The sequence below is a fragment of the Sapajus apella genome, unplaced genomic scaffold (genome assembly GCF_009761245.1).
Source record: "Sapajus apella isolate SASKATOON/1434 unplaced genomic scaffold, GSC_monkey_1.0 scaffold48, whole genome shotgun sequence".
In the NCBI taxonomy this organism is placed as follows: Eukaryota; Metazoa; Chordata; class Mammalia; order Primates; family Cebidae; genus Sapajus; species Sapajus apella.
In genome coordinates, this window is record NW_022436988.1 from 6399678 (window position 1) to 6413660 (window position 13983).

Below are 13983 nucleotides of genomic sequence, written 5' to 3' on the forward strand. Positions count from 1 at the left end.
AGAATAAAGTAAAGCCCTTATCCCACACACAGCAGCCTCCACCCTGAGGCCCCCCACGCCTCCCCAGCTTCTCCTGTCCTCCTCCTCACACAGCCTGTGATGTAGCCAAGTGACAGTACCAAAAGCTTCTACACCACAGCCAGAGTTTCCCAGCTGTGTCTTCGTTCTGTTCTTCCTGTGGGTAAACCCCCATAGAGAGCTAAGCAGAACCCTGGCACAGTTAGGGCTTGAGGAATATCTCTTTATAGTGTTACTACTCAGCTATTTCCTTTTATATAATCCTTTACATAATCGTATATTAGTTTATAGAATTAGGGCTTGAAGTCTCCCTTTATATAATCCTCTATATATAATCATATAAGAGTTGATAGTATAAGTGCCTGAAGAATATTTCCCTACATATATACCTATAATTATATCTTAGTTCATAATCGGAGGAATGCCTAGAGTGGACACAGTACAGAGCACGAATTAAAGATAAGCAGCTTATAATCGGAGGAATGCCTAGAGCAGACACAGTGCAGAGCATGATTTAAGGGAAAACAGTTATACCAGGACAAGAATCCATGGCCCAGGCGGCAGCGTTCAGTATCGTAAAGATACCCGCTGTGTGGCAGGCTTGGGACAAGAGCCACTCCTCCTGATAAAGGAGTTGTAGGACCTTGCTCCAGTTCTTGTGGAGGCTGCCCTCAGAACGACAATCCACCTTGGTGACTGTGAACATTATCAGCTCTCGCTACCGTGCTGCTTGAAAAGCATCTTCCTGTAGAATCCATTGGAAGCTGCCAGAAGGTGGTGGTAACCTTGACAGTTCTGTCACTGCTATGTGACTTAGAGCAGCCTCCTATAAATCTTCTTAGAAATAGTTTTCCCATAGATAGAAGTATCGCACACCGCACCCTCTTCACTGCGCACGGTCCACCTTCAAGCCTCAGTGACCTAATGGGGGTGGACCCCTTACTGCACACGGCCCTTGCCTTCGTGGGAATGGGGCCCTTGCCTTCGTGGGAACGGGCCCCTTGCTGCGTGCTGTCCACCTCCTGGCCTAGGTGACCTAATGGGGGTGGACCCCTTGTTTTATTGCTCACGACCCTATCACTATCCTTAAAGATGATTTCACTCACTGCCCTGCCCCCTAACCTATACACAATAAATACTCATGCTTCTGGACATTTGGGGCTCGCTCGCCACCCTCGCCAGCCTTGCCTGACTCTGCTTATAGGTGGCGTGGCCCCCCGAGCCCAGCTGCATTTTCTTTGTACTTCTGTGTTCTGTCTCTTTACTTCTCGGATCCTGCGCCTCAGCACAACATAAGGCTCACCCCACGACCCTGTGGGGACTCAGCTTTACATCTGGCTCCCAATGTGCCCTGCACTTCCCACCAGAAATCCCTTTCCTCATCCCAGTCTGTCATGATCTTCCCGACACCTGTAGTTCTCTAAAAACCAAGGCTGGGCTCGGTGGCTCACGCCTGTAATCCCAGCCCAACACTCTGGGAAGCCATGGTGGGCGGATCATGAGGTCAGGAGTTTGAGACCAGCCTGGTCAACATGATGAAACCTCATCTCTACTGAAACTACAATAATTAGCCGGGTGTGGTGGTGGGCGTCTGTAATCCCAGCTACTGGGGAGGAAGAAGAAAAAAAAGGCCTAGACAGGTTTAGACAGTGTTTTTCTTTTTCATTTTTTTTTTTTTTTTTTCTGAGACGAAGTCTCACTTTTGTCCCCCAACCTGGAGTGCAATGGCTCGATCTCGGCTCACTGTAACCTCTGCCTCCCAGATTCAAGTGATTTTCCTGCCTCAGCCTCCCAAGTAGCTGGGATTACAGGCATGTGCCACCATATCCGGCTAAATTTGTGTTTTTAGTAGAGACGGAGTTTCTCCATGTTGGTCAGGCTGGTCTGGAACTTCTGACCTTGGGTGATCTGCCAGCCTAGACCTTCCAGAGTGCTGGGATTACAGGGGTAAGCCACCGTGCCTGGCCAACAGTGTTTTTCTTTAAGTTATAAAAGTAATATATGCAAAGTGTAATCCCAGCACTTTGGGAGGCCAAAGTAGGATCACTTGAGTCCAGGAGTTCAAGGCCAACGTGGGCAAAGTAGTGAGACACCCCCCTCCCCGACCATCTCTACAAAAAAATTTTTTTTTAATCAGCCAGGAAGGATGGCAAACACTTGTAGTCCCAGCTATTCAGGAGGCTGAAGTGGGAGGATCACTTGAGCCCCAGAGGTTGAGGCTGCAGTGACTGTACTCCAGCCTGGGTGACAGCAAAACCCTGTTTCAAAAAAGCAAGCAAACAAACAAAAAAACACGAAGAGTTTAGACAGTGTTTCTCTTTAAGTTATAAAAGTAATATATGTACATGATATAAAATGAAAAGCAAGTTCCCGTCTTCCCCTAACCCCTGCAGGGTCACTCCACAAATAACCTTCCAGAAAGATTTTGTGGACCTACCAACATGTATATGTCAGTTCTATTCAGATTTAGGTAAATGGGATCATACTTAACGTGCAACATGCTTTTTTTTAAACTTATAAAAGTTGGAGATAACTCCTCGTCAGTGCACGGATAGCTGCCTAGATGCTTTTAACAGCTGCGTGACATTAACACAGATTATACCCCCGGCCTAGTTAAGGCTCTTCCCTCTTTGGCCTGGCAGGTGTGCACTGCTGCAGCCAAGGCTGAGCTCAGCATCCCTGTACCTATGTGGCCGGGCAGCACGCCATGCTTGCATGGGACAAATTCCTGACACCAGCTTAAACACCACCATGAATCCCTCCCCTCCTGGGGACTCCAACAGAGCTTCCAGTGGAGCTCCAGGAGAGAGGACCCAGCTGGGGCGTTTCTAGCTGCGTTTGTTAGACTCTAAGGTCAGATTGTGAGTTTAAACCCCAGCCGCCGCCCTCACATCACCCTCTGCCTCCGTTTTCTCGTCACTAAAATGGGGATGATCATAATGGTACCCACTTCATAGAACTGTACCACGGGTTAAATAGACAAAAGCACTTTGGAAAGGCTAAAAGGCTGCTCTCACCCTTCCTGTGACAGTATTGAGTCCCCACGCCATCTCCCCTGTAGAGTGCTGGCACTTTGTGGGCGACCCTGGTTTTGTTCGTCTCTGCACATAATCCTGGAATATGCTGGTTGCACAATAAATGTGGTCCCTTACATTTGTGATTAGGAGCACACCCCAGCTGTGGCCCATGCCCCCTCCTTCCAGCCTGTCGCCCCAGAGCTGTGGAGGGGAGATGCATCTCTCAGATAATCCCCAGTGCCAGGTGCTCCCCACTGCCACCCAGGTCAGCGATAAACACCAGAGTGCTGGCCTGGGGGGCAGGGTGGTTCATGAGCTCTCTAAGGGCCAGAGATTTTGGCTCTGCCCTGACACCCCCACCCCCACCCCTCCAAGCCTGAGTCTCTTAAAACTCTGCTCCTCCTGGTCTGGCCAGGCCTCCTGAGACAGGACGGGCGAGATGATAAGCGATGGGGCTGAGTACGGGGCATCCAGACCTTGGAGTTCGGTCCTAGCTGCCCTGGCCAAGGTTTTGTTTGTTGAGTCCCAAGAGGGCAGGCCCTTGGAGTCCAGGGAAGAGAGAAGGATCCAACCCGGGCAGATAGACCCAAGCAGAGGGACCAGGTGTCCCAGCGTCCCCAATCTCCAGTCTGGCTCTGGCCCTCGTGGCAGCTGGAAGGGCCAGAGCTGGGTGGGTCCTGTCAATGCTCCCTGGGGTGAGGGTGGGGGAAGGAGTCACGAATGTTGGCCTTAGCTACAAGGCAAATGCAGATAGGACCTCCACGGGGTGCCTGTTCCCAGCCCAAGGGCACAGCAGAGCTAGCAGGAGACCTCGGGGTCCAGGCCCAGCTTTCCGGGTAGAGTGTGACTAGAGACTAAAAGCGTCGAGGGGACAGGCCCACTCGGATGAAGGCGCCGGAGGAAGGGGATGGGAGATTGGGCGCTGTCTCTTCTTACACTTGTTATTAGGAGCAACCCCCAGCTGTGGCCCACTGCCCCCACTTCCAGCCTGCGCCCTCCGTGAGGCCCCAGAGCTGGGGAGGAGAGACGCATCTGGATTGGAGACGGCAATCCAGACCTAGATGACGTGCTTGGTCCGGGGTGGAGGGAAGACGCCAAGAGGGAAATTCCCGGATGGCGCCCTGAAGAGGCCAGCTCGGGCGAAAACAGGGATCTGCCCGGGCGCTGACCCAGCCGGGTGGCCGGCGGGGGCGGGAACGCAGGAAGCAGGCGGAGCCCGAGGCCGCGTCCAGGCCCCGCCCCGCCGGCCGCGCGCAGGTAGGGAAGAGGCGGAGCGCCGCCGCCCGGCCGCTCGCAGGCGCCGCTCGGAGCCGCGTCCCGGGGACTTGGGGCCGCAGGGAGGTGAGCGCGGGGCGACGAGCGGGCAGGGCGCACGGCCACCCAGCCGCAGGCGCCGGACAGGTCCCGAGGCTGGGCCCCAGCCTGCCCTGGAGCGGCGGTGCGCGGCCAGGGAGGGTGCCCGGTGCCCGGTGCCCGCCCTGAGGAGCGCCCAGGTCCCACGTGGGCTCGGCCGGAGGCCCGGGCTGTCTGGGACGGCGCCGGCCAGGCCGCCGGACCAGGTTTGCCGGCCCCTGGGCTCGGCTCGGACAGGACGCCTAAGGGGTCCCTGGGCAACGGGGCGCCAGATGTGGGGGCAAGACGACTGGGCAGAAGTTTAAACCTCCGGGGGAAGGGAGGCACTGCGCAGGCGGGACCGGGTAGTCCCGCCGGCGCCCCCGAAGCGCCTGCAGTTCAGACTCTCCTCTCCCCTCCGCTTTCCCCCGGGTGAGCACCCGGCGGCCGCGGGCCGAAGTTTGTCGGTTGAGCCCAGCCAAGATGGAAACAGGTGCGGGGGTGCGGATGGGGGAGCCGGACTCACCCAGGAGCCCTGACTTCTGGATGGGGGCTGGGGAAGGTTGGCCCTGGGCTTGCCTTTTACCTATTTGGCCCCTCGGATGTTCCCGCAGAGCACTGGGTTAGAGACGGATGAGTCCCATAGGGTACAGACCCCGCCCCACTTCCACCCCAGGACGCAGAGGGAGCCCCGGTTTCAGCCCCTGCCCCACTTCAAGAAAGACTAACGAGGGGGCTCTGGGGTTAGGGCTGCTGAGAGGGTGGCAGCGGGTGTGTCTGAGGAGCAGGAGGCTGGGGGAGCTGACCCTACATGGGAAGAGGCTGCTGTTGCCTGGGCGGCTGGCATCAGGCCCCCAGTGTGTGCCATTTGCTGGTAGAATAAGGAGACCAGCCCAGTGTGTGCCATTTGCTGGTAAAATAAGGAGACCAGCGTCTGTCTTATTCGATCGTCATTGTTTGTAGGGCAGGGCGTGGAAAGAGGGGCGTGTTAGAACCGTGGCTCTCAACCGGGGGCGACTTTGCCTGCCATGGGATATGTGGCAATGCTCGAGTCATTTTGGGTGTCACACATTTGGGAGGGGAAGTGAGTGTTGTTACTGGCAGATAGTGGGTGGAGGCAGGGATGCCACCAGGCATCCTTCAGTGCACAGGGCAGCCTCCACCATGGGGAATTATCCAGCCCAGGGCTCTGTGCTGTGCTGAGGCGGAGAACCCTGGGCAGCACCTGCTTGGTCAGGTGCCTTCTCAATGGTTCGCCCTCAGTGAAACTACCTGTTTCCCCAGCGGTTAGGGGAGGAACTTGGAGAAACCTAAATGAGATAAGAGGGCGGCATGAGGGCAGTTCTTCACCTCGAAAGAGTCCTTTGGTGCCATGAGCCACCGCCTTACCCATCTCCACTGGCCCTGCAGGAAGCTGGTCTGGATGCTGTGGGTGGGGGGAGGATTGGGAGCAGGGGCCCCCTCGCAGCCTGGGTCTGGAGTGCTTAACCCCAGGGCAGTCTCCCAGGTAGGCTGGGCCGAGGCAGTCCTTGAGCTCAAATATCCCTGCACTGGGAGGGCGGGCAGAGGGTGAACTCTGTTCCCATCGATTTTTCCAAAGCTGGATTGCCGAGGCTGGCATGGGTGCCTGATACCATGTGACCTGCTGGAATTTTCCCTTCTGAACCGACACCTAACTCCTCTGATTATTTACGCCTTTTGAAAGTGACATGAAGGAGCATCAGAGCTCCTAATTCATGGGGGCTTCCCTGGCTCCTTTCTCCTGCGATAAAGAGGGAATCCTGGGTTAGCCGACGAGCCCTGGAGTGGGCCCAGCTTCTGGTGGGGTGGGGGCACCCCTGCCCGTGGCATTAGCCAAGCAGAGGTGAGAGATGGGAAGCATCAAAGCCCAATCCAGGTGGCCTCTGGTAAGGATGACAGAATTGTTTGCGTTGGGCTGGAGGAAGGCACTTCCAGTCTTCTGGCAACGGGGAGGGGAGGCTGGCATGGTGGGAGTGGATCGGATGAAGCAGCCATATGTGTGCCCAGGAGCCGGGCCACCTCGCCGCCCTCCCTCCCTGTTTCCTTGCAGTAGCCATTACCGCCATCCTGTTCACTTCTGGACCCGGCCTCTGCCTGGGAACCCTGGTGGAGGTTTCGAGTTTGGGTTCTTTTCATTGGTGTTGCTGGGTTGTGTTTTGTTTTGTTTTTCTTGGTCTCTCGACTGTAAAAGCCCAAAGTGAAACTCCCACCTTTTCATTTGCACAAAAACAATAACAGTCGTCCCCACTGCTGTGAGCCTCTCAAGGCACAGGGCTGAGCACCCAGACTTGTACAAAGTTGTTCAGGAAGTCGGCAGTGGAATTCAAGTGTGAACCCGGCTGCCCACCCTCAGGCCCAGTCCAAGAGCCCCACAGACAAACCCCCAGTGACTCCTACCTGTCTGTACCTGGTGTAAACACACACACACAGACACACACTCCCTCTCCACCCCAGAAGGGGGCCTTTTGTTCCTGGAAGGAGAGGAATAAATCACACAAATGCTCTGGGTGACGCACTTGGGGCCCCAGTCATGCTCTGGCGTCACTAGTGCTGTTTTTCCTGTGGCCTCAGCTCTGGATGCTGTGGCGGCTTCTTCACCAGGGTTTCTGTCCTCCTTGCTGTGTAAACTGTCCCAGACAAGGTGACGGATGACAGCAGAAGTCCAGGAGCTGTGAACGCCTGCCTGCGAGTGTCCAAGTGGCCTGGCTGAGCCTCCTGATGTTACCCTTTGGACCTGGTCCCCGTCTGCCGCTGGCACGGCATGGGGGAGACGTGGACCCTCCTGGCTGCCTCTCCCCCTCCGCACACCCCTCAGATCCCTGTGCCTCGCACTTTGGAGCAGGCCTCGGTGCTGCCCCTGCTGCCCCAGGGGGTTTCCAGAGTGAGCTCACGCATCTGACCGGCTGCACTGGCTGTCAGTTTCCTATCCAGCTGAGCCAGGCTGGGGGAGGAGTGGTGGGGACATCTGCCCTGCCCAAGTGCAGGCTGACCTCGGCGTTGTGGCGGCTGGGCAGGGACAGCGCTCAGGGCATGGGTGGCTTCACAGGGAAACCAAGCCTGCCTAGAAAGTCGTTTTGCCTCCCTGGGAGACCTGGATGGGTGTAAAGGAAAGCTCATCTTCAGGGACTTACAAAGCACCAGAGTGCCCATAGTCCCTACTTCAGTAAATGGATCTGGGCACCAAGCTGGGAGTTGTTTGTGGTCCAAATGCCGCTGGAAGGCAGTTCCAGCCCCGGTGCCCAGCTCCTCCAGGAAAGTGGTTTCAGCCAAGTGGGCAGTGCAGGAGGTGGGCCAATCAGAGACACTGTATGGACCATGAGGGTCACCTTGTCACCAGCAGAAAGGATGCAGAGGGATTCCAAACTTCGGGAGCTGGGCCAGGGTCCAGGGGAACAGTTGTCTATGTGTGTGACACAACTGAGGCACAGTTGTCTGTGTGTGTGCTCAGTAGGATGGGGTCACTTAAACAGTCCGTGCCTCAGTTTCCCCAGCTGCACAGTGGAGTCACTAACAGTAGTCCACCCGGAGGGTTGTGTGAGGTGAGGACTCCTGTGGCGATTTGTGTGCAGACTTCAGTGCAGTGCCCGGCCGTGGCAGGAGCAGTGAGGGGAACCATCATGATAATAGTATTAGGGTGGCTTCAGGTAGGGGCGTGGCTGCTGGTCCATGGCACCAGGTGCTGCGGGGATGGCTTTTTGCCCCTAGTCTCTGGCAAGAAACCCTTTTCTCTCTCCCAGTGGGTCTCCCCAGGTTGTCAGCTCCATGTAGCCATAAGCAGATCTGGAAGAGGAGGGTTGGGATCTGTTGTGGGGTTTGGAGTGGGAACAGGAGTTTGAACCTGGGCCTAAGCCCCTGATGACCTTGCCAGCCTGTGAGGAGGATGACAGCTACCTCTCGCCCTCAGCCTCAACTAAATGAGATCATGTTTGTGGAAGTCCTTTGCCAAGCCAGGCAGTCCTGCCCAGGGAATTAGGTGTTGTCCCTTCTTCATGACTCAAAGGACTGCGCACGTGGGACTTACTCCAGCATCGAAGCCACTCAGAGTCCTCACCGTTCTTTTGCCCCTGCCTCTCACCAGTGCCAGGCTGGCAGGAGGCTGCAGTGTGGGAGTTAAGACCATGGGACCCTGGCTGGGGTTGTAGCCCCACCACTCCCTAACTGTGGGGCCTTGGACAGGTGACTTCATCTCTCTGAGCCTCAGCTTCCCCACCTGTTGAATAGAGATCTGTCTCCTGTGAGGCTCATGGCTGAGAGACTGAGTGATGGTAGCAGAGCTCAGCCAGGAATAAAAGATGCTTCCACCTGAGCACTGGGTGTGTGCCAGGCACTGCACATCCATATCTGCTGTGGCCCTCCCTGGCTCCGTCTATGGTGGGGCATCACCCCGTCTCAGCAGAGGAGGCAGGCTCCACAGCACCCACTTGCCCAAAGTCTCACAGCTGGTAGGTGGCCACTGCGGGTTTGAGTCCCATCCCGTCTCTGGCCACGTATCCCTCCTCATTCTTCAGCAAGAGAGCCCCACGCTGCCCCAAAGCAAGGCACAGGGCATGAGTAGGTGGCTTTGCAGGCCTGCTTGGGACAAGCAACCTGGCGGGCTGGTGGCCAAGTGTCCTGAAGCCCTGGCAGCCACTGGGGCTATGGACAGCCTCTTCCCTGGGAAGCAGGGAGCCGCAGGGCAAGGTTCTGGGAAATCAGGTTTATTAGTGTCTTAATGACTGTTTACAAGCTCAGAAGTGTCTACCTGGCATTTTCCCTCCCTGCTGAGGGGCTCCACGCAGCCAGGGACAGAACTGGGCCTCCAGAAGCTTTCTGAGTGTGTGGAGGTGCGTGCCCAGGACCGCTGTCAGCTCCCTGGGGTCTGCATGCTCACACCCAGCCAGCCCAGACCTATTTCTGGCTGGGTAACACTGGGCAAGGTGCTGACCTCACTGTATAATAGGTGAGACCTTGTACCTTAGCTGAGCTGTTCCTGGGGTGAGCCCTTGTTCAAAGTGACAAAGTCACCTAGATCTTAGCCCCTAGGAGGGTACTAGCATATTATGCATACACAAACTGAGGCTCAGAGATGTTAAGTGGCTTGCCCAAGATCACACAGCAGTTAGGGATGAGCCTATGACCCTGTCTTCTGCCGTCAGGCAGGATTTTACCTGTCTGGAGGCAGGTGATCAGGTGGGTCCGACTTTGTAAGTGCAGGACAGAGCCCTGTCTGTGTACATGGTGCGATCATGAATGGAAATGGCCTGGCCACACCTTAGTGTCAAGAAGCCTCCAACAGGAGTGAGACGGGCCTCTCACTCAGACCCCAGTCTGCATCCCGTCCTGCCCCAACCACTGGGCATGAGCTGGACCACCACTGCTTCCAAGGGCCCGTGAAAACCTGGCTGCCGGGACACACAGAGGCGGACTTTCAGGAATGTTTGCAGCAAAGGGCATTTCCCACCAAGCCTGTGTTGCACCATGTGTGAACGCCCCACCCCGGGAACCCTCCAGTGTCCTGGTGTCTGACCCCAAGTGGACAGGGCCTTTTGGGCCCCAGGGGCCACTTCTGACTCTTCCCCTTCACATCGATGCTGAGGGAGCAGGAGAACTGGGGTCTGGCTGCTGCGTATGCCCCTTCCCTTGATTGCCCCAAACCCTTCAGTCCAGCCCCAGGCTGGGGAGCTGCTTCGTCTTCCCTGGGTGTGGAAGGCGCCTGCACCCCTGCCCAGCTGCTGCCACTTGCCTGCCTCCACCAGCAGCTTCGTTTTGTTGTATTTTTGGGGGATGGAGTCTCACTCTGTCACCCAGGCCAGAGTACAGTTGTACGATTCCAGCTCACTGCAACTTCCGCCTCCAGGGTTCAAGCGATTCTCCTGCCTCAGTCTCCCGATGGGATTACAGGTGCCCCCCACCACGCCTGGCTAATTTTTGTATTTTTAGTAGAGATGGGGTTTCACCACATTGACCAGGCTGGCCTCAAACTCCTGGCCTCAGGTGATCCACCCATCTTGGCCTCCCAAAGTGCTGGGATTACAGGCGTGAGCCACCACACCCAGCCTCCACCAGCAGCCTTTGAAATCCAGGAATTTCCAGGGGAGGACACTGTGGTGGGTAGGGCCCAGCACTTCGTCCAGCTCAAGAGGCCTGGCTGCACTGCCACTTCCTTTGGTGCCCGCCCCTGTGTCTTGCCAGCAGCTGCTGCACCTTGGGCTTCGGGGCTGTAGGGCTTCGGCACCCCTAGCCCAGCCTTCTTCCTGGACTGGAAACCCTAGCAGAGGAGGGGGCGTTTGTGTATCTGCCATCCCTGCTGGCAGCTGGTCCTGAGAAAGTCCAGATGGTTGGTGCAGAGGGGGCGTCAGGGGCTGCACCACCCTAAGAACATGACACGTTCCCCACCCCCGCAACACACATGCAGGTTCACACCCTCACACGCGGGTCTTGGTGGCTCCCTGGAGCCCAGTGCCCGCTTCCCGTGTCTGTGGTTGGCTTACGACACCCCAGCCACTCTAACTGGGTTAAGGGGAGCCCAGAGCCTGGGATCTGATGAGAGGAGGCACAGGGCCTCAGGTGAGAGGAGGGTTGGGGCTTTGGGGAAAAGCCCAAAGAAGTCGGGATGGTCAAGCTCCTGAGCCTGCCCCTGGGGTCTTGAGCTTCTGAACTGAGTTTGGGGCCAGCCCTGGAGGGGCAAGGAGGAGAAAGAAATGGCCCCCTGGGCCAGGGCCCACGGTCCGTGGGATGTCTGGGAGGTGTGGGAACCCATAGGCCATTTTGTTTCTCTCTGTCAGTGGCTGCGGGCTGAAGTGTGTGCCAGTGGAGTGGGTTGAGATCGTGTCTGCGCCCACTTGCCACCAGCTCCGGCCTCTGGGGAGGTGGTGCTGAGAGGGAGGGAGAGAGGCTCCTGCTTGGCTTTCGGAGACTGACAGCTGGGTGTCCCACCCTTGGAGTGCCCAGCCCCCCTCCCCTCTGCTAACTGCTGATGGAGCTCACACTGCCACCGGCCCCTGCCCCTCCCACCCCTGCCCTCCTATTTCGTCTCTTATGACTCTCCCCAGATCCTGCCCCCAGGCCCCAGCCAGTCTTCTTGCCACTTTCCTGCCCTTTACCCTTGTCCCTTCTACCTCTCACCGGAGCAAGGAAGTGTGCAGGGGAGCATCGCTGGCCGCATGAGGCCCAGCCTGGGGACGCGTGGGGAGAGGTGAGGACAGTTGTGTCATGACCCATCTCTCCGGGCTCTGGGGCTGGAGAACTCCCCTGGGGTCAGCAGAAGCAGGGTTTTTTCTGGGGGTTGCACAGTGGGTGAGTCCCAGCTTCCTCTTTGCAGCTTTCTAAAAATGCCCTGGTTTCCAGCAGGGCCACAGGCAGGGAAAACAAGTTTCAGTTTCTGCCTCGCATCCTGTGATTCAGCCAGGAAGATGTGACCCGAGGCCTCCCCCGCCCCTCTTCTGTCCTGACTGCCCACTCCCAGGGACACCTGGTGACTGCCTCACCCACCCGAGGCCCCGGAGCCGGGCTGGAGGTGGCTTCTGGCCCAGGGGGTGGTTTCCTCACTTCCTCTCTTCAGGTGGCTTGAGCCCCTCCCTTCAGGAGGTCCCCCAAACTTCCCGGTCATATCCAGTGGTTAATAATGATCTCCCTCCTTCCTGTCTGGAGGGAAGGAGGCTGCTTACTCCTTATCCAAGGGCCTGTCCCCCACTTTGTCCCAGGCTCGGCCCTTGCATCAAGCCCTGTGTTTTCCTCCGATCTGCACCTGCACGCTCTCCCTGCCCTGGCCCATAGAGCACAAAGAGCCCGGGCTTGTGGGGACTTCACCCTACATTAGCAAGACCTGCAGCCTCTAGAAACCCACTCGTGTGGGGGGGGTTGTGGGGAAACTGGTGGCACCAAGTGGGGGAGAAAAGGAACCATACCAGGTGGAGTTGGGAGGGGCAGTAGGCTGGCCCTGCATGGAGGAGTGCGGCTGGTGCAGTCTGAATTGGGGGGTCCCTTGTACCCTGCCTGGGCTGGCTGGTAGATCTCTGTTGGGGACCTCCCTGGCAGTGGCCTTGCTTACCCAGCTGCGCGGGACAGGTTTGGTTGGGAGTGCCCAGCCCCACCCTTTGTGGGGAAACCGGATTCTCTGGGCAGCAGTGGTAAATGGTGTCTGAGTCTGCATTTCTGTTGGATGTGCCTGAGCTCAGCTGCTGCTAGCTGAGTTATGCCATCTCCAAAGCTGTCTGCAGTTGGGGAGGCCCTGAGCCTGGGCTGGGGAGGGTACAGAGGCCCCAACCCATGGGACCTGGGGGTGATCTGAACTCTGCACTTCACTTTTTCTCAGGATCTCCCTGCCTCACCCTAAGCCCTAGTTCCTCTCCCAAGGTCCATTTGGCATCTCGCAGCTGGGCTGGGGCAGAAGGCCCTTCTCTGGGGTTGGCCACAGTGAGGCCGGGATCCGGCTGGGCAGGTGGCAGGGTTCCTCCTGTGGGCTGCGTGCGGAAGCAGGCCTGGGGGTCTTAGAGAGTGGCGGATGTGACTGAAGGCCAGGAGGAAGCCTGGTCCCAGGATGTCACCATTTCCCCTGCAGTGAGCAAGCATTTCTGGGGCAGGAGATAAGTGCTGGGTGGGGCAATGCCAGCTCTCCAGCTCTTTTTTCTGCCTGGTCCCTGCTATCTGGACCTGAGCCATGCTGAAGGCCAGAGAGGGTCTGATAGTCCCCACTCCTTTCCCCGCTGAGCCTCAAGGAAGGGGGCTGGGCTTTTGCACCCCCACCCCAGTGTCGGCACAAGTTGCAGGCAGTTGGTCTCAGTGGTGGCAAGGGGCTGGTGCAAAGCAATGCTTTCTTTCTTTTTTTTTGAGATGAAATCTTGCTCTCTCACGAGGCTGGAGTGCAGTGGCACAATCTTGACTCACTGCAACCCCTGCCTCCTGGGTTCAATTGATTCTCCTGCCTTAGCCTCCAGAGTAGCTGGGACTATGGGTGTGTGCCCCCACACCGAGCTAAGTTTTGTATTTTTAGTAGAGACGGGGTTTCACTATGTTGGCCAGGATTGTCTCAATCTCTTGACCCTGTGATCCGCCCACCTCGGCCTCCCAAAGTGCTGGGATTACAGGCGTGAGCCACTGTGCCTGGCCAAAGTAATGCTTTTATATTCCATGTTTGGGCTTTGTCAGTGTCAAAGCTGGGCCGTGACCTTGTCCTATTCCCTCAGAGAAGGGAACTGAGGCAGGGGGTGGAGCTGCTCTCAGGCCGCTGCCCAGGCCTCTTGTGCTCTGACGTTCAGGTGGCGCTCCTGTGTCAGGCTCCTGCCCCGAAGGCATGGCTGTCCTCTGTGCTGTCCCTGCTGTCTGGTGTCAGGCCACCTTCTTTTGGGACTCCCCTCCCCACCAATTGCCCTGGGGCTGGCCAGGCTCTCCTCTCCCTCAGTGTTGGGTCTTGGGAGCCCCTCTCATTCTCATCAGGAGGTTGGCACAGATGCCAGCAGGGCAGTGGCTCCTGGGCAAGGGTCTCAGCTGGGATGGCCTGGCCTTGGGATGGGGGGCTGGCTGGGCAGAACCCCACAACCAAAAGCAGTGCCTACGGCAAGCTAGGGAGCTAGGCGGAGAGTCTAGCGGGGAGGCCCACTGGAGACTCGTCCGGGAC

The 13983-nt window shown here is 57.4% G+C and overlaps 1 protein-coding gene across 3 annotated transcripts in view; it reads left to right on the top strand.

Annotated features, from left to right (window-relative positions):
* The first annotated feature begins 4304 nt into the window (after positions 1 to 4304).
* Positions 4305 to 13983, top strand: part of RHBDF2 (rhomboid 5 homolog 2) — a 29121-nt gene continuing 19442 nt past the window's right edge. For 2 of the 3 annotated variants that reach the window (XM_032241582.1, XM_032241585.1), the window contains exon 1: positions 4305 to 4376. The gene's annotated coding sequence lies outside the window, so the exon portion shown is untranslated. The other variant, XM_032241583.1, reaches the window with a different exon arrangement.